Source organism: Pristiophorus japonicus, chromosome 15, assembly GCF_044704955.1.
Source record: "Pristiophorus japonicus isolate sPriJap1 chromosome 15, sPriJap1.hap1, whole genome shotgun sequence".
NCBI classification, from domain to species: domain Eukaryota; kingdom Metazoa; phylum Chordata; class Chondrichthyes; family Pristiophoridae; genus Pristiophorus; species Pristiophorus japonicus.
Genome location: NC_091991.1, coordinates 7,398,607 through 7,419,499, shown reverse-complemented (window position 1 = coordinate 7,419,499; position 20,893 = coordinate 7,398,607). Strand labels below are relative to the sequence as shown.

The 20,893-nt window shown below is 49.4% G+C and overlaps 1 protein-coding gene across 1 annotated transcript in view; it reads right to left on the bottom strand.

The window, feature by feature from the left end:
* Positions 1-20,893, bottom strand: part of nav3 (neuron navigator 3) — a 463,067-nt gene that overhangs the window by 221,737 nt on the left and 220,437 nt on the right. The gene's annotated exons all lie outside the window — the stretch shown is intronic.

Below are 20,893 nucleotides of genomic sequence, written 5' to 3'. Positions count from 1 at the left end.
GGAGGAGGCCATTCGGCCCATCGAGTCTGTGCCAGTTCTTTCAAAGAGCAATCCAGTTAGTCCCACTCCCCCCGCTCTTTCCCCACATCACGGCAATTTCTTTTCTCCTTCAAGTATTTATCCAATTCTCTTTTGAAGGTTACCATTGAATCAGTTTCCAATCTATTGAAGACACAAGGATGAACTTGAATTTAAATAGGGCCTCGTCACATCCTCAGGACAGCTCAAAGTGCAATACAACCAACCAACGTTCCCGCTAAGCTGCGAGGCCGCGCGTCGGACTGGAGAGCCCGCTCAGGCCGCTCATCGGCTCTCCGATGGGAATAACCGCTCACGTGCCGAACATGCGAATGGGCGACGCAGCCAGTTAAAGGGCCCACGCAGGGGGCGAAAACAAATAAGAGGGAAGCGTCGCAACTGAGCGGGGAGATTTGTGAAGTGAAGTCCGTGCTGTCACAGAGGCAAACGTGGCAGGCCATCCCGCGCACAGCAAGATCCACACAATATGCGAGTGCGAGAAAGGCCGGTTAATCTGGGGTCAGTCGCGTTGGCAGATGGCAGGACGTTGGCCATGACACTGAGGGTGTGCCCATCGCAGAACGTCGGACCGGGGGCCTGGAAAGGGCTGGGAGCAGGCTGCTGCGGGAAACCTCTGGCAGTGAACGTTAACCCGACCTGGCCCAGCACAAGGCTGACAGGATCGCATCGGCCGCCCATCACACACCCCCACTGCCACCACACCGCGACTGTCCCTGGCTACCGCAAACCCACGAAGGCTCTTTACAAACATTCAGGCCTGAAGATTCCGCTCGGCAGGGCTGATCTCTCTGCGGCGACTCGGCCGGCATTGATGTAACCCGTGATAAAGAATCCGTGATAAAGATTGTAAGCGCTAATTGCGTTCAGCGCAACTGGACTTTCCGCCATCGTTTGCGCCGGTTGAAAAAAATCCATCGCGCTAGAAGCTGGCCCCAACCAAAAACTGGCCCCGCACCCCCCCAGATCGAATTAATCACCGCAGTGCGTTTCCGCAAACTGCTCTCATTTGCGGCCCTTCGAACAGGCTCTAAAAATTAAGCTGCTTATTTTGGGCATCGTCATCATATCATCATAGGCAGTCCCTCGGAATCGAGGAAGACTTGCTTCCACTCTAAAAATGAGTCCTTAGGCGACTGAACAGTCCAATGCGAGAGCCACAGTCCCTGTCACAGGTGGGACAGATAGTCATTGAGGGAAGGGGAGGGTGGGACTGGTTTGCCGCACGCTCCTTCCGCTGCCTGCGCTTGATTTCTGCACGCTCTCGGCGACGAGACTCGAGGTGCTCAGCGCCCTCCCGGATGCACTTCCTCCACTTAGGGCGGTCTTTGGCCAGGGACTCCCAGGTGTCGGTGGGGATGTTGCACTTTATCAGGGAGGCTTTGAGGGTGTCCCTGTAACGTTTCCTCTGCCCACCTTTGGCTCGCTTGCCGTGAAGGAGTTCCGAGTAGAGCGCTTGCTTTGGGAGTCTCGTGTCTGGCATGCGGACATTGTGGCCCACCCAGCGGAGCTGATCGAGTGTGGTCAGTGCTTCGATGCTGGGGATGTTGGCCTGATCGAGGACACCATTAGGCACCTTTTAAAAGCTTTCGAATGCGATTTAAATTTTTTTTTACTGAGAAACGGACCACTGTATCCCCAATATAACTCGCAAATGGTTCTGTATATTTTTTTAAAAAGTCATTTTCATTTGTTGAGAATCGGGTTACTCCCAGCTGGTGGATTGATACTGGTTATTTTTTGATGATAAGCCCAATTTCAGCTGTGTTCACCTAACTGCACCAGGTTACCGCTGTTACATATCGCAAGGAATGTTTGTTAAAAGCCAAGATCTTTTTAGAAAAGTACGACGGTGTGAAACGCAGCCCGGTTACGCGGGCTCATGGCAGATTTTGCGCGAACGATATGCATTAATGAAATTGAGCGGAAATGCGAGGAAAAAAAAACACTTCTCAAAACGGCCCCTGTCTGGCCGACTGCGCCCAAAGCGGAAACTCTCCCGCCGTGACGTTATTTTACCCGTCATCCCACCTCGCCACCAGTCTCCGCACTGCAGATCGGTTTTACAATCAGCGAGAAGTTAAAATCCCACGGTAAGAACATAAGAATTGGAGCAGGAGTCGGCCATTCGGGCCCTTTTAGTCATCTCCGCCATTCAATAAGATCACGGCTGATCTTTCACCTCAACTCCACTTATAACAAGAATCATCATCAGAGGCAGTCCCTCGAACGAGGATGACTTGCTTCCACACCAAAAGGAACGGGTTCACTGTCCATGTAGCGCCGTCGCGCTTCAACGCCCCTCCCCTTCCGTTAAGGGGGCTGGGCCACTGCGCACTCTGCAAGGCCTCTGATGGCCTCCGCTGGGCCCCCAGGACAGAGTGTCGGGCTGCCCGATGGTGGCCCCGGACCCTGCTAGGGCCGCCACGATCGACCCGTCCCAAGGGGATGCCGGTCGGGAGGCGGCGCCCTCCTCTTTAAGTACCGCCCCGAGAGCAGATGTGGCACAGCTTTGCGACTCGCGGGGCAATTTCCCCCGCAAGGCGTTAAGGGGTCATAGAAACATAGAAAATAGGAGCAGTAGTAGGCCATTCGGCCCTTCGAGTCTGCCCCGCCATTCAATACGATCATGGCTGATCCTCTATCTCAACACCATATTCCCGCTTTCTTCCCATACCCCTTGATGCATTTTGTGTCTAGAAATCTATCTATCTCCCTCTTAAATATATTCAGTGACTTGGCCTCCACAGCCTTCTGTGGTCGAGAATTCCACAGGTTCACCACCCTCTGAGTGAAAACATTTCTCCTCATCTCGGTCCTAAATTTCCTACCCCGTATCCTGAGACTGTGACCCCTTGTTCTAGACTTCCCAGCCCAGGGGAAACATCCTCCCCGCATCCAGTCTATCCAGCCCCGTCAGAATTTTATACTTTTCAATGAGATCCCCTCTCATTCTTCTAAACTCTAGTGAATACAGGCCTAGTCGCCCCAATCTCTCCTCATACGGCAGTCCTGACATCCCAGGAATCAGTCTGGTGAACCTTCGCTGCACTCCCTCTATGGCAGGTATATCCTTTCTTAGGTAAGGAGACCAAAACTGCCCACAATACTCCAGGTGCGGTCTCACCAAGGCCCTGTATAACTGTAGTAAGACATCCTTGCTCCTGTACTCAAATCCTTTTGCAATGAAGGCCAACCAATGTTAACCACATTGCTATGTGTCTGGAGTCACATATAGGCCCAGCCTGGGTGAGGGAGGCAGATTTTCTTCCTTGTCAGCTGTGGCTCAGTGGGCAACACCCTCGACTCTGAGTCAGAGGGTTGTGGGTTTGAACGTAAATCTAGGCTGACACTCCAGTGCAGTGCTGAGGGAGTACTGCACTGTCGGAGGTGCTGTCTTTCGGATAAGACATCAAACTGAGGCACCATCTGCTCGCTCAAGTTGATGTAAAAGATCCCATGGCACATTTCGAAGAAGAACAGGGAAGTTATCCCCGGTGTCCTGGGACCAATATTTATCCCTCAATCAACATAACAAAAACAGTTTATCTGGTCATGATCACATTGCTGTTTGTGGGAGCTTGCTGTGCGCAAATTGGCTTTCCCACATTACAACAGTGACTACACTCCAAACAGTACTTCAATGGCTGTAAAATGCTTTAGGACATCCGATGGTCATGAAAGGTGCTATATAAATGCAAGTCTTTCTTTTTAAAGGACATTAATGAACCAGATGAGTTTTTATGACAATCCGGTATTTTCACCATTACTGACATTAGCTTTTTACTCCAGATTTTTATAAATTTAACTGAATCCAAATTTCCCAGCTACCATGGTGGGATTTGAACATGTCTCCAGACCATTAGTCTCAGCCTTTGGATTACCGATGCAGTGATATAACCACTATGCTACCGTACCCAAATTGACCAGGGAAAGGCCACCCAAACTGGGCAAAGGAGACCAACACCAGGGTTCAGACTGCATCTCTCCAGTCCTCGGTATTTAATCAGGTGGGGAAAGGAACAGCAAAACAAAGGCTTCCCTTACACGGAGCTCAACTACAGGGCCACACAAATCCAATCCAAGAATACATTTGTACCAGCCCATTTATCCACTCACTGCTATTCTGCAGCATTCCTGGTCTAAGCACAACAAGCTCGGCACAAAAGCCTGATGCAAGCACAAAATGTCCCCAATGCGCTCATTTTCCAACACCGCCAACCGCAGTTAATGCAGTCAATCCTCTCCCCCGCCCCCCGATTTCACCCTGGACCAGCAGGGCATAGCAGTGTTCAGATTACACTGTGAAACCTTGCACTCTGCTCACTTTCTGTCACTTAAATTGTAAAGAACTTGCATTTATATAACTCCTTTCACGACCACCGGACGTCCCAAAGCGCTTTACAGCCAATGATGTACTTTTTGAAGTGTAGTCACTGTTGCAATTGTGGGAAATGCAACAGCCAATTTGCGCACAGCAAGCTCCCACAAACAGCAATGTGATAAATGATGAGATCGTCTGTTTGAGTCATGTTGATTTGAGGGATAATTATTGGCCCAGGATAGCAGGGAGTGCCGTGGGATCTTTTACATCCAGCTTAGAGAGAGCAGACGGGGCCTCGGTTTAATGTCTCATCCGAAAGACGGCACTCCCTCAGCACTGCACTGATGTGTCAGCCTAGATTTTTGCGCTCAAGTCCCTGGAGCGGGACTTGAACCCACAAATTTCTGACTCCGAGGCGAGGGTGCTGCCCACTGAGCCACGGCTGACTGCAACACTGTCACTTTGCCTCAAGCTGACTAGCAAAGTCCATCCAGCAAGTTCTCCCAGTTGGGTCACCAGGGAGTGACCTTTGCCCTCCCTTTACACCTCCTGGAGCCAATAGAAGATTTAGAATGCCTGTCCTGTCACTGCGATGTCAAATGTCAACAATCCATCTCCTGATTGGCTAGAGGGAGGGCGGGGAAACAGATTGAAAGCAGTTTTCACCAATCGGAGGCGAGATTACCAACCGTGCCGCAGCCTCTGTAAAGAGAGGTCAGGCCAACCAAAATAACAAATTAAAATTAAAATAAACAAGGAAGATAGTAAAAACAGAGAGGAGAAGGAGAGCGGGCAGACAGAAATAACCAGCGAATCGTACAGCACCGAAAGAGGCCATTCGGCCCATCGGATCTGTGAAAGAACGATCCAATCAGGCTCACTCCCCCCCGCTCTTTCCCCACAGCCCCGCACATTTCTCCCCTTCATGTACTTATCCAATTCCCGGTGTGAAAGTCGCGACTGAATCTGCTCCCACCGCCCCTTCAGGCAGCGCATTCCCGATCACAACAACTCGCCGCGTAAAAACATTCTCTTCATCTCCCCCTCTGGTTCTTTTGCCAATTATCTTAAACCCGTGTCCCTCTGGTTACCGACCGTCCTGCCGCTGGAAACAGGTTCTCCCGATCTACTCTATCAAAACCCCTCATGATTTTGAACACCTCGATTAAATCACCCCTTAACCTTCTCTGCTCTAAGGAGAACAACTCCAGCTTCTCCAGTCTCTCCACATAACTGCAGTCCCTCATCCCTGGAACCATTCCAGTAAAATCTCCTCGGCACCCTCGCTCTCAAACCCCCTCACAATTCTGAACAAATCTATTCAATAATCCTTTCATAATAGTTTATTTTTAAGATTTAATATTTTTTGTTGCACATGCATGCCTGTTTACTGTGTGATGTCTGTAACACTGTTATGCAACACTGAATGTACCCTCACACTGTACACACCTTATTTGTACACCAGAGGGTGCTGCTGCTGGAGGCCTAAGGGTTACCTGCACACTGCAGGTAACCCAGTATAAACAGGAGCTCACAGCTTGGTGTCCTCACTCTCGGAGCTATAAATAAAGGACTACAGGTCTACACAGTTTTAGTATCATACCCTGCTTCATGGAGTCATTACTAAAGGTGTCTACATACACAACATTTTTAATAATATTACAGCAATGAAACCAACGCTACCATCTCTTTAGCAACGCTGTGTAAAGAGATTCCTGAGCAGGAGGATGCAAGCTTTTGAGGATTCAAGCCAGATGGTGGTTTTCCGACAGGGTGGGACTTATGCTCACCTCTCCGACACCTCTGGGGACCATCACCCACCCACGGTGGGCTTCCCACTGCCGTGAGGAGGCCCGGCATCAGCCCACCATGAAATCTTAGCCACGGAGAGGTGGCTGAAAGAGAAATAAAATGTCCCCAAAGATCGGAAGATCTGCATCCTGCTGGAGCTCAGCCGTGGCTCAGTGGGCAACACAATCACCTCTGAGTCAGAAAGTCGTGGGTTCAAGTCCCACTCCAGAGACTTAAGCACAAAAATCGAGACTGACACTTGCAGTGCAGTGCTGAGGGAGCGCTGCACTGTCGGAGGTGCCGTCTTTCGGATGAGACGTTAAACTGAGGCCCCATCTGCTCTCTCAGGTGGATGTAAAAGATCCCACGGCATTATTTCGAAGAAGAGCAGGGGAGTTATCCCCGGTGTCCTGACCAATATTTATCACTGGTCATTGTCACGTTGCTGTTTGTGGGAGCTTGCTGTGCGCAAATTGGCTGCTGCGTTTCCCACATTACAAATGTGACTATGCTTCAAAAGTACTTCATTGGCTGTAAAGTGCTTGGAGACGCCCTGAGGACATGAAAGGCGCTATATAGATGTAATATTTTTCCTCTTTGTTTACATAAGAAGCTAAGTGGGGGCTGGAATGGAATGGAGGGAGAGTAGACGGCTATCAATCGGGGTAAAGTGGAACGTGCGGCCAGTATCTGTGCCGCTAGGACCGGGGAAGCGTTGTGCGGTCAGCGAGGTGATGGTCAGCCTTCCCGCCTGAATTGCCCACAATTCCGCACCGTGATCCTGCCCCCGACTCTGGATCCCTGGTGTCGAATCCCGGCCAGAACGTTTACATCCATGTTCCCATTCATTTCAATAAGAAAACAAATGATTATTTAAACGGGGAGAGATTGCAAAGTGCTGCGGTACAGAGGGACCTGGGACATGAAACGCAAGAAGTTATTATGTAGGTACAGCAAGTAATTAGGAAGGCAATTGGAATGTTGGCCTTTATTGCAAGGGGGGATGGAGTATAAAAGCAGGGAAGTCCTGCTACAACTGTACAGGGTATTGGTGAGGCTACACCTGGAGTACTGCGTGCAGTTTTGGTCTCCGTATTTAAGGAAGGCTATACCTGCTATGGAGGTAGTTCAGAGAAGGTTCACTCAGTTGATTCCGGAGATGAAGGGGTTGACTTATGAAGAAAGGTTGAACAGGTTGGGCCTGTACTCATTGGAGTTTAGAAGAATGAGTGGCGATCTTATTGAAACATATAAGATATTGAGGGGGCTTGACAGGGTGGATGCAGAGAGGATGTTTCCCCTCATGGGGGAATCTAGAACTAGGGGACATAGTTTCAGAATAAGGGGTTGCCCATTTAAAACTGAGACGAGGAGGAATTTCTTCTCTCAGAGGGTCGCGAATCTTTGGAATTCTCTGCCGCAGAGAACTGTGGAGGCTGGGTCATTGAATATATTTAAGGTGGAGATAGACAGATTTTTGAGCGATAAGGGAGTCAAGGGTTATGGGGAGCGGGCAGGGAAGTGGAGTTGAGCCCATGATCAGATCAGCCATGATCTTATTGAATGGCGGAGCAGGCTCGAGGGGCCGAATGGCCTACTCCTGCTCCTATTTCTTATGTTCTTATGTTCTCCAAATCTGAAGTTATTGATCCTGGTGTTCTGATTGAGGCTTTATCCACCCACGATGCAACAGCCCATTCCAAACCTCCAGGTCAAAGCAGGACAAACCTCTGAGTAACCAGGACACGCAACACTGGAACTGAAGTTGTCTGGGTTTCATTATTAATGGCAATGGGCCGTAGCTTGAGCAGCCTTGTTCTTGCCACTCGCATTGTGTGGGAGGCTCACATTCCTTAGAGATGTTACTTTAATAGGGACTAAATGGGCTGTGGTCCAAAGGTTTGCGAAATTGATGGTTTTAGCTACAGTTCCGTAGAAATTCTGATCCAAGCATATCATATGCCTTTGCCAAACTAGTTTTACCAGGCCTCATCAGTCCCTTGGTTCTACAGCAGCAAAGCAGAGATACTGGTCGTATCTGAATTTGTGTACACTCCCAGTGCAGTACTGAGGTAGTGCTGCACTGTCGGAGGTGCCGTCTTTCGGATGAAACGTTAAACCGAGGCCCCTTCCGCTCTCTCGGGTGGACGTAAAAGATCCCATGGCCACTATTTCGAAGAAGAGCAGGGGAGTTCTCCCCAGTGTCCTGGGGCCAATATTTATCCCTCAATCAACATCACTGAAACAGGTCATCTAGTCATTATCACATTGCCGTTTCCCATATTACAACTGCGACTACACTCCAGAAAGTAATTTAAAGATCACTGGTTAGGCCATTGGGCACCACACTTTAGGTTGGATGTCAAGGCCTTGGAGAGGGTGTGGAGGAGGTTTACCAGGATGATACCGGGGATAGGGGACTTCAGTTGTAGAAACATAGAAATTTACAGCGCAGAAGGAGGCCATTTCGGGCCATTGTGTCCGCGCCGGCCGACAAAGAGTCACACTGTAGTGTCTCTGCACCTTGTTACAAACTCACACGAGGCATGTATATATCAGACACGGTCACTCTGTGACCTTCACTTTATTCCCAGGACCAAGGAGTGCTGACCCTGGGTGGGACCCCCCCTTTTATACCTGGAAACCCAGGTGAGGAGTGTCTCCCGCAAGCTCACCCCCTGTGGTCAGGGTGTGCATTTCAAGGGTACAGGTACAGTGTGCATGAGTTACAGTTACATAACTATTGTCATTGCAAGATGGCGAAATACACGGCACACGCGGCCCTCGGTCAGCAGCCCTGAAGGTTACATATAAACCCATGAACAATGAACAATGGAAAGGTGAAGAGCACCCAGCCCAATCAGTCCGCCCCACACAACTGCGACACCCTTTACACTGAAACAGTCTACAGCCCACCCCAACCGGAGCCCTGTGATCTCCTGGGAGAGACAAGAAACAGATAATGTGGAGAGATTGGAGAAGCTGGGACTGTTCTCCTTCGAGCAGAGAAGGTTGTGGGAAGAGATAACGGAGGAATTGAAAATCGTGAGGGATTTTGATAGAGCAAGAAGGGAGAAACCGTTTCCACTGGTAAGTGGATAGGTAACCAGAGGTCACAGATTTAAAATAATTGGCAAAAGAATTAGAGGGGAAATTAGGTGAAATTATTTCGCACAGTGGGATATTGTGATCTGGGACGCACTACCTGAAAGGACGGTGGAAACAGATTCCTTAGGAAGATTGTAAAGGCAATTGGACATGTATTTGCAGGGGTATGGGGTGTGGGTCTAAATTGGACAGCTCTATCAAAGAGCCGACACAAGCGTGAAGGGCCGAATGGCCCTGCTGTGCTGTAAGATTTTATGATACTTCAGTGACTATAAAGCACTTTGGGACGTCCTGAGGACGTGAAAGGTGCTATATAAATGGATGTTCTTTGTTTTTTTTTTGGTTATGTTACTGCCATTGGGCGCTCACATGCCCCGCCATCGACCCCCTTGTGAAATGTTGCCCGCGGGGCTGCTATTACCAGGCATCGATGGTATAACGGGGGCAGGTTGGAGCTGCCACGGTCAACAGAAAGGGAGGAGGAGGCCCCATGGGCCGAGCATCCTGATCATATTCCCAGGATCCCAGATCGGCAGGGGAACAACAATGAACGTTTGCTGTTGTTTTTTTTAATGTTCGTCTTTTCCTTCCAAGGACTAACTGAGCCACACAGATCTACCGGCCCAATGGATCGATTTACTCTGGTGGGGGGGGGGGCGCGGGCAAGGGGGGGGGGGGTTGGCGGGGGAAGGGGGGATCAAGAACACTCTCAAGGTTAGAGCCAGGAGTGAAATCAGGAAACACTTCTTTACACAAAGGGTAGTGGAAATCTGGAACTCTCTCCCCAAACTAGGCCAAACTCAGCATCACTGGGTGACAAGGAATGTGGAACATCTTATGTATTGATGCTTGGGGTCACTGACACCAGAGGGCGCCACTGTCGGAGGTCATCGGGCTGTACGCGCGTGTGCGCGGGCCCTGGTGTATAAGAGCGAGTACCATGTCATTGTGCGCACTTTGGGCGCGAATAAAGTTGAACCAGGTTTGCACCTGAGTGAGTTTACAGTAACAAGTCTTTCGAGTCATTATATACATTACAGAGCAAAGGCAGGGAAATGGGGTGGAGGATCTAATTCCTTTTTTAATTAATTCGCAGGATGTGGGCGTCACTGGAAATGCCGGCATTTATTGCCCATCCCTGATTGCTCTTGAGAAGATGGTGTCTCGCTGGGCCATTTCCGAGGGCAGTTAAGAGTCAATCACATTGCTGTGGGCCTGATGACACATATCGGCCAGCACAGGTAAGGACGGCAGATTTCCTTCCCTAAAGGACATTTGTGAACCAGATGGGTTTTTACGACAGTCCGGTAATTTCATGGGGCTCAATTTCCCCCCAAATAATTTTTTTGGCGTACTTGAAGAGTTACGCCCGATTTTTCTTTTGTGGGCCAAGTACGCAAGTTGTGAGTTTCCCCGTTGGATCTCTTCATTTGGCGCGGCCTAACCCGAGGGGGGGGGGGGGGGGGTGGAGCCTTGATCTGCGCCAAAAAGATCGGGCTGCCATGGTAACCAGGGACACAATGCGAGCCGAAGCTGCAAAGTGAAGCATACATCCTCTCTCTCTTTCTCTCTCACACACACACACACGGGACTGGGTCCGGACAGCCTTGCTGTGTGTTTGAACCGAGGACCGAGAATGGGACTGGACAGCCTTCCGGCGGGGTTGGAGGTAAGTTGCTGCTGTGTATTTTTCAATTCTTTCAGTGTGTCTGGGCATTTGCTGCGCCGATTTCCTTACCTGCGCCGATTTCCTTAACTCTAAGGAATTATACATATACGTCACATTCCCACCCCCCCTCAAAGTTTTTGATGCGCGCTAGTTGCAGGTTGTGGCGATCCAGAACTCTGTGCTCCCTGGTTGATCGTCTGAGTGTCACTTCTGGCATGGGTGAGTTGGTCGGGCCACTGCTGTCTTGCAACGCTGTTGGTCAGACTGGACTGTTGGAGATGATGGGATCATCCTCGTGGTTGGCTGCTGCCTGGGCCTCCCACAGTTGCACCCTCTAGTGGTAGCAGCATCGTATGTACAGAGCATACATATATGACGGGCCACACACGCTGGCCGAAGCAAAACTGGAGCAACTCTCAGCTGACCAAACTTCCCGAAATGGCCAGAATTAGCGCAGGTGGCTGGTTACGCCCCCGTCGGCTGAAAAAAAAAATGACTTAAAAGATTCGTAACTAACTGAGTTACACTGGTGCAAATTGATTGGGGAAACTGGGGATTTTTAAGTTAGGCCAGAAAAAGCAGCCTGCTCAAAAAAAACAGCTCAAATACTGGGGAAAATTGAGCCCATGGTCACCATTACTGGCACAAGCTTTTTATTCCTGACTTGGAAATATATCGGCCGTTCCTTCATCGTCGCTGGGTCAATATCCTGGAACTCCCTCCCTAACAGCACTGTGGGAGCACCTTCACCACACAAAATTATTGAATTAACTGAATGTAAATTCCACAGCTGCTGTGGTTGGATTTGAACTCATGACCGCCAGATGATTAGTCCAGATCTCTGGTTTATTAGCCTAGTAACATAACCACAATGCTACCACATCACCGGTTGAATGGTGGAGCAGGCTCGAGAGGCTGAGTGGCCTTTTTTTTTTAAACTTGCATTTATATAGCGCCTTTCACGGCCACCAGACATCCCAAAGTGCTTTACAGCCAATGAAGCACTTTTGAAGTACAGTCACTGTTGTAATGTAGGAAACACAGCAGCCAATTTGCGCACAGCAAGCTCCCACAAACAGCAATGTGATAATGATCAGTTCTTGTGATGTTGATTGAGAGATAAATAGTTGTCAGGACACCAGGAATAACTCCTCTGCTCTTCTTCGGAATAGCACATGGGATCTTTTACATCCACCCAAGAGAGCAGACGAAGTCTTGGTTTAACGTCTCATCCGAAAGACAGCACCTCCGACAGTGCAGCACTCCCTCAGCACTGCACTGGAGTGTCAGCCTGGATTTTTTTGCTCAAGTTCCTGGAGTGGGATTTGAACCCACAACCTTCAGACTCAGAGGCAAAAGTGCTACCCACTGAGCCACAGCTGACTCCAGCTCCTGTTTTGATATTCCTAATAGCAAAGAGTGATCAACTTCGTATGAAAACCACGTAATATTGATTTTATCTATGATTGAATTTGCATGAGCTGTTAATACTGCAACTGTTGGACTTTATAATTGGACTTTATAATTGACATAGGCTTATCACTGTTGTAGAAGTGTTCTTATTTAAAAGTTTCCCTTTTCAAGGAGAGCAAATATTGATGTAACTGTTAAATCGTTCGTCAAATACAAGAGGTCCCCTGACTGACCACTTTGACAACTGAAACGGCTAATCAATACACGATACACATTTTGTGTCTCTCAATTCTCATCTAGTTTGTTACAAACAGAACCTATTAACCATCCTGTCTGCTGGTTAGGTATTAAAAATCTGATGGTGCATTCTTGGTTTGGTTTCCATCACCTGAGGGGGTCGGAGAGGAATTTTACAAAGTATTTTCCCCCTTATTGGCCCTGGGTTTTTATCTCTTGTTATTTTTTTGCCTCTCCCAGCAGATGGCACGGCTGTGGTGGGGAGGGGGCTGGGCGGAGAGGAGGGAGGGGAGACGTTTGTCCACGATGGTGCTGGCTACTTCTTCTGTCGTACGGTGGTAGCAAAGCCAATCAACTGTCGATATCTCAGTCAGATATCCGGGCCAAAACTTCCGGTGTAACAGCGTGGATATCTTGTAGGCTGCCTGTGAATTCCCTCTGAGGGCAGGCTCAATGATGTGCTCCGGGGTCTGATTAGGAGCTCCACAGTCATATGATGGGGAGGCTCTGAGCTTCCACCTCATCATCCTAGGCAGTTCCTCGGAATCGAGGAAGACTTGCTTCCACTCTAAAAATGAGTTCTCAGGTGACTGGACAGTCCAATACGAGAGCCACAGTCCCTGTCAGAGGTGGGACAGACAGTGGTTGAGGGAAAGGGTGGATGGGACTGGTTTGCCGCACGTTCCTTCCGCTGCCTGCGCTTGATTTCTGCATGCTCTCGGCGACGAGACTCGAGGTGCTCAGCGCCCTCCCGGATGCTCTTCCTCCACTTAGGGCGGTCTTTGGCCAGGGACTCCCAGGTGTTGATGGGGATGTTGCAGTTTATCAGGGAGGCTTTGAGGGTGTCCTTGAAATGGAGAAGGTGACGGCATCGACCGTGACAAGTTCTGAGGCGGTTGATGGTTGCCCACTGTTTGCGAGGAAGGTTTGATCCTTCAGGTTGTACTGTGGGCTCCTCGATAATGAATCCATTCCGTATGTCGCAGTTCTTCCAAGCATTTCGCCATCGGTCACCGAGGCTGAGGTGAGGGGAGATCGCTGAAGGGCTTTGGTAACGGTCCAAAATGGCCTCCTGGATTTGAGACGGGTTGGTGGTAGGTTGTTCAAGTTGGCCTGTCCTGTCAGCATGGTGTGTGGGGCAGGTGTGATAGACCAGCAGGTCTTTTCTTGTCCATCTATTTCGTATGTTTGTATTTGAGAAAGAGCTGAGGAGGACACATCTCCCAGTGCCTTGGCCAACATTCTCCCCTCAATCCGCAACACAGCTCATTCATCTCATTGTTATTCAGTGCATTTTACTTCCCACTAATTTGCTGCCACATTCTCCCACATAACAGTGGGTGCACATCAAAGGAATTCATTGTGTGTGGGAAAGCGCTTTGGCACATTTCTGAGAGAGGTGTTAACAACAGCAACGTGTGTTTATATAGCACCTTTAAAGTAGTAAAACATCCCAAGGTGCTTCACAGGAGCATTATCAATTTGACACCGAGCTACACAAGGAAATATTAGGACAGGAAGCTTGGTCAAAGATCTTAAGGAGCGTCGTAAAGGAGGTCAGAGAGGCGGAGAAGTTTAGGGAGGGAATTCCAGAGCTTGGGGCCCAGGCAGCTGAAGGCACGGCCATCGATGGTGGAATTAAGGAACACACAAGAGGCCAGAGTTGGAGATCTTGGGGGGGGGGGGGGGGAGGGGGGGGGTGCGGGCTGGAGGATAGGGAGGCATTTGAAAAAGGATGAGAATTTGAAAATCGAGACATGCGTGGAACGAGAGCCAGTGCAGATAAGGCAACATAAACGATTGCAAGTCATTATTTTACTTTACATGACATGAAATTGACACGTGCAAATATAATTTAAGATTGAAATCGTTCTAACAAGTTTTCTGCAGTCATCCAGAACTTCCAAAATTGCTGATAACTTCACAGAAAGTCCATAATGATGCTTCCAAACTTAGAAAATGCTTTTAATATCGCAGTAGCTGCTAGCCATCCGTTCCATTTCCTGATTGAATTCCAGATTAAGTTAATTACATTCAGCGGTACTTTTGACATTCAGCGAAACATAAGACCTTAAAAAATAGGAGCAGGAGTCGGCCATTCGGCCCCTCGAGCCTGCTCCGCCATTCAATAAGATCATGGCTGATCTGATCTTGGCCTCACCTCCACTTCCCCGCCCGCTCCCCATAATCCTTGACTCCCTTATCGTTCAAAAATCTGTCTATATCTCCGCCTTAAATACATTCAATGGGCCCAAACTTCCCCGACCCTTTTTCCGGTGCACTCACCCGAGATGCGCCGACTTTGTGCGCTCAAAACGCCGCCAAAAAACGTACTCACGATTCTGGCCGCTCTGCTGTGTGTCCCGGGTCCTGGCGCGGCGTTTCTCGTGGAGTGGGGGGGGAGGGGCGGAGCTATAGCCCTGCGCCGAAAGCAGTGCTGGCAGCTGCGCGCATGCGCAGTGGAGTTTGCGCGCATGCGCAGTGGAGTCTGCGCGCATGCGCAGTAGCTCCTCGCCCTCCCAGCGCATCCTGCAGGTTGTGAGCAGGACCCGATGCTCGCTGCCCCTATCCCTGGCCGAAGGGACGACCGATGCTCGTCGCTCCTATCCCTGGCCGAAGGGACAACCGATGCTAGCCGCCCCTATCCCTGGCCGACCCGATAATCTTTAGTACTGATACTGCTGCTGAGGTGCTTGCGCTAAAGTGACTTCAGTCTCATTTTAATGAAGTGGGAATTTATGCCTGAAACTTGACCAGGGCTGTAACAGAATATCAACGCCTCAAGGCTTTGTTCATTCTGCTTGGCTTGGAATTTGAAAAATTGTATGCATCAGAGAAAACCAATGGAACTTTCTGCAGTCGTTTCAGAGCCTCACTGGAAAGTTCACCCAAGTCGATACAGGGGCACCAAAACTAACGATCAGTGAAAGTACCCCTGGCAGTGTGTTGTCTCAAAGTCAAAGGAGGTCACAGACTTTATTACAAAAGATACACACCTACCACCTGTGACTGATGTCCAGGGATTTAGAGGACTGGTGCTCTTCCTGGTACTAGGTTACAACTAATTCGTCCCTCGGAGAGAAGTCCAGTCCCTCGGGGGACCAAGTTAGGAAGGTAGGATTTAAGTTTTATTTTTTATTTTATTTAAAAAAATTTATTATTGATGGTTTTTATGCTTCTTTAATGTTGTTGTGAAGGTGTTTAGTGATTTGCAAGGTCCTCTCACTTCCCTTCCCCCCCACCCCCCCCATCTCTGGCTACCTGCGCTGATTTCTTAACTCTCCGCAAGGGTTTTCTGTGCGGCCACAAGTGGCCACATACGCTGGCCTAAGTTAGTTTGGAGCAACTATTAGTTGTCCAAACTGCCTTAAATGGCCAAAACAGGAATAGGTGGCTGGTAACGCCCCCTTTTGAATAAAACTAAACTAAAAAAATCCTAACTAACTCACTTACACTGGCGCAAATTGAATGTGCAGAATGGGGATTTTTAAGATACTCCAGAAAAATCAAATTGCTCCAAAAAGAACGGAGCAACTCCTGGCCAAATTTAGACCCAAATGAGCCAGCCAGCCTTCAATGCTCTCTGGGGAGAGAATTCCAAAAATTGATGACCCTATGAGAGAAGGCATTCCTCCTCGTCTCCGTTTTAAATGGCCTGACGTCGCCCGCTTTGCGCTATTTCCGAAGCCGGATGTTCCGGAGGTTTGAGTTGCCCTTTCTCCGTCTGCTACCGAGGTTGCCCTGTCTGACCCTCTGTGCTCCTTCTGCAAACTCCGAGCTCTAGCCTAGTCCCCCCCCCCGCTCCCCCCTCCCTCCTCTCCTCGGTCCCCAGCGCCTGTCCCCTTCCTCACTGCCACGGCGGTGCTGTCGGAGCTGCGGGCCACTCCACAATAGCCCGTGCCTCACCCTCACACGGTCGAATAGTCGCTTTGCCGGGACCACCCGTCGTAGGTCCCGACCATTCAAATCCCGCCTGCAATGGTGGCAGCAAGGTACGGGAGAAAAGGAACACCAAAGTCTCCTCATGTTTACCAATTCTCTTCTGAACAACAACTTGAATTTATATAACGTCTTTAATGTAATAAAACCACCCGAGGTGCATCCTTGGAGCATTATCAAATAAAATTTGACACCGAGCCGCATAAGAAGATATTAGGGCTGATGTCCAAAAGCTTGGTCAAAGAGGTAGGTTTCAAGGAGCATCTTAAAGAAGGAAAGAGAGGTAGAGAGGTGGAGAGGTTTAGGGAGGGAGTTCCCGAGCTTGGGGCCCAGGCAGTTGAAGGCACGGCCACCAATGGTTGAGCGATTTATTTTTCTATTCATTCTGGGATGTGGGCGTCGCTGGCAAGGCCGGCATTTATTGCCCATCCCTAATTGCCCCTTGAGAAGGTGGTGGTGAGCCACTTTCTTGAACTGCTGCAGTCCGTGTGGTGAAGGTGCTCCCACAGTGCTGTTAGGGAGGGAGTTCCAGGATTGTGACCCAGCGACGATGAAGGAACGGCCGATATATTTCCAAGTCAGGATTAAAATTGGGTGTGCTCAAGAGACCAGAATTGGAGCAGCTCAGAGATCTCGGGGGGGGTTGTGGGGTTGGAAGAGGTCACAGAGGTAGGGAGGGGCGAGGTCATGCAGGGGTTTGAAAACAAGGATGAGAATTTTAGAATTGTTTATAATATAAGACCTCAACATAGTAAAAAAAAACTAACAGCGATGGGTTCCCATGCCCTTGTTAGGCCAGCGTACATAGAATCATAGACGTTTACAGCACGGAAGGAGGCCATTTCGGCGCATCTTGTCTGTGCCGGCCAACAAGAGGCTATCCAGCCTAATCCCACTTTCCAGCTCTCGGTCCGTAGCCCTGTAGGTTACAGCACTTCAAGTGTGCATCCAAGTACTTTTGAAATGTGGTGAGGGTTTCTGCCTCTACCACCCTTTCAGGCAGTGAGTTCCAGATCCCCACCACCCTCGAGTGAAGAACCCTCAAATCCTTCTAAACCTTCTACCAAATACTTTAAATTTATGTCCCCTGGTTGTTGACCCCTCTGGTGAGGGAAATCCTCATCATCGGCAGTCCCTCGGAATCGAGGAAGACTTGCTTCCACTCTTAGCATGAGTTCTCAGGTGACTGAACAGTCCAATACGAGAACCACAGTCTCTGTCACAGGTGGGACAGATAGTCGCTGAGGGAAAGGGTGGGCAGGGAGCCTGGTTTGCCGCACGCTCCTTCCGCTGCCTGTGCTTGGTTTCTGCATGCTCTCGGCGATGAGACTCGAGGTGCTCAGCGCCCTCCCGGATGCACTTCCTCCACTTAGGGCGGTCTTTGGCCAGGGACTCCCAGGTGTCAGTGGAGATGTCCTCCTCCCAAAACCCCAGCCCTAAGGGAAATAGGCCGTTTCTATCCACTCAATCTAGACCGCACATAATTTTATACACCTCAATGAGATCTCCCCTCAGCCTCCCCTGTTCCAAGGAAAACAAACCCAGCCTATCCAATCTGTCCTCATTACACGATTCTCCACTCCCGGCAACCTCCTCGTAAATCTCCTCTGTACCCTCTCCAGTGCAATCACGTCCTTCCCATGACCCTGCAATTGTGATTAAGGGGGTAAAAGTATATTTACAGAAAGATGTTATTGTGCATAACAAAGAAAAAGGATAAATAAAGACAGATGGGAAAAATAAAAAGATAGATTAAAGGAATGGCAGGGAGCGGGGGCAGGAATCCAAGATAGGAAAACGAAACATTAAACAAATCAGCAAAACCAAAAGGATAAACTCCAACAGGAAACTAGTGCAAAGATATTGGAGGATTGGACAGACGGTCTCGATTAGGATCAGAACTAATCAGAATCAGAATTAGGCAAATATAGCCTTCTGTTCTCAACATCGAGTTCAACAATTTTAGACTCTAACCTCTGCCCCTATCTTGTTCCCTTTTCTTCCCTTTTTTAACAATCCACCCCTCCACACCTCCCTTCCATTTTTACTTTTTTCTCTCTTTCCCACGGCAGCTGGTAATTATTCTGCCATTCACACCCTATCTAGACTCATCTTTCGTTTCTTAACTCCTACCGTTACCATCTCAATTTGGACCATCATCCCCTTTGTCTCTCTAATCTCTCCTGCCTTCCACCCGATCACAGACCTTCCCTTTTGTTCTTTCCTCCCCTCCCGCTTTCCCTGCCCCCCCCCCCCCCCTGCACTTCCTTAAAAATCTGCTGCATCTCGAACTTTCCCGGTTCTGACGAAGGGTCACCGACCTGAAACGTTAACTCTGTTTCTCTCTCGGCAGATGCTGCCTGACCCGCTGAGATTCCCAGCCTTTTCTGTTTTTAATGATCTATTCAGGATCAGCTTCTGTCATCCACTGCTCTGTGCCTATAACTAATGCCGTTAGTGAGCCCTTCACATCACGTGACGAATCCAAGCTTCGAGAAAGAAAGAAAGACTTGCATTTATATAGCGCCTTTCACGACCACCGGACGTCCCAAAGCGCTTTACAGCAGTTGAAGTACTTTTTGGAGTGTGGTCACTGTTGTTGTGTGAGAAAGACTTTAATCTTCTCCAGAAAAATGGGACTTGTGGGCTCGATCAGATGAAATAACCCAAAACAGGTTTTATTTGGAAATAACTTCTATAACAGCGCTGGGACCTGGATCAGCTTACGACGTGAATGGTTCCAGCTTTAGCCCTCAGGCATCGCTCGCACTCTCACTTATTGCAGCTAGAAAAAGCGAACATCAGTGTCTTTCCTGTATTACTGGTGCCGCGCTGTTTCTTGTCTGGTGACCCTGGCACAACAAAATCTTCTCTTCTTAGGCAGTCCCTCGGAGTCGAGGATGACTTGCTTCCACGCTAAAAGTGAGTTCTCAGGTGACTGAAGAGTCCAATGAGGGACCTACAGTCTCTGTCACAGGTGGGGCAGACGGTGGTTGAAGGGCTGGTTGGTTGGGGGGGGGGGGCCTGGTTTGCCGCACGCTCCTTCCGCTGCCTGCGCTCGGTTTCTGCACGCTCTCGGCGATGAGACTCGAGGTGCTCAGCGCCCTCCCAGATGCACTTCCTCCACTTTGGGCGGTCTTTGGCCAGGGACTCCCAGGTGTCGGTGGGGATGTTGCACTTGTTCAAGGAGACTTTGAGGGTGTCCTTGAAGTGTTTCCTCTGCCCACCTGAGGCTCGCTTACCATGTCGAAGCTCCGAGTAGAGCGCTTGCTTTGGGAGTCTCGTGTCGGGCGTGCGGACAATGTGGCCCGCCCAGAGCATAACAAAATAGTTACCCAGTGACAGTCCGACCTGATCTCTGGCAGCTAGGGAAACCTTCTGGGTGTGGCCGTGTGGCTGTGTCTTTTTCAAACGCCTCCCACGAGCTCATCCAAAACTCGGCAGCCCTTGTCCTAACTCGCACCGAGTCCCGCTCATCCATCACCCCTGTGCTCGCTGACCTATATTGGCTTCCGGTTAAGCAACATGTCTATTTCAAAATTCACATCTTTGTTTTCAAATCCCTCCATGGCCCTCGCCCCTCCCTATCTCTGTAATCTCCTCCAGCCCCACAACCCCCCCGAGATCTCTGCATTCCTCCAATTCTGGCCTCCCCGATTTCGATCGCTCAACTATTGGCGGCCGTGCCTTCAGCTGCCTGGGCCCCAAGCTCTGGAACTCCCTCCCTAAACCTCTCCGCCTCTCTCCTCCTTTAAGATGCTTTTTAAAACCTAACTCTTTGACCAAGCTTTTATTCATCTGCCCTAATATCTCCTTACATGGCTCGGTGTCAAATGTTATTTGATAACGCTCCTGTGAAGTGCTGTGGAACGTTTTACTTCGTTAAAGGCGCTCTCTAAGTACAAGTTGTTGTTTATTCATTCACAGGGTGTGGGCATGGCTGGCAAAGCCAGGATTTATTGTCCATCCCTAATTGCCCGTGAGAAATGGTGGTGAGCCTTCTTGAACCGCTGCAGTCCGCGTGGTGAAGGATTGTACTTTTTCTGTAGCGGTTTGATACAACTGAGTGTCTCGCTGGGCCATTTCAGAGGACTGTTCAGAGTCAACCACATTGCTGTGGGTCTGGAGTCACACATAGGCCAGACCGGGTAAGGACATTAGTGAACCAGTTGGGTTTTTATGACATTCCGATAGCTTCGTGGTCACTTGTAATGATATCTGCTTTTTCATTATTCCAGATTTATTTTGTTAACTGCATTAAAATTCACAAACTGGCATGGTGAGATTTGAACTCAGGTCGCTAGATTAATAGTTCAGCAAAATAACCGCTATACTACCGTGATCCCCAGCACTGCTGGCGGAGAAGGATATGGACA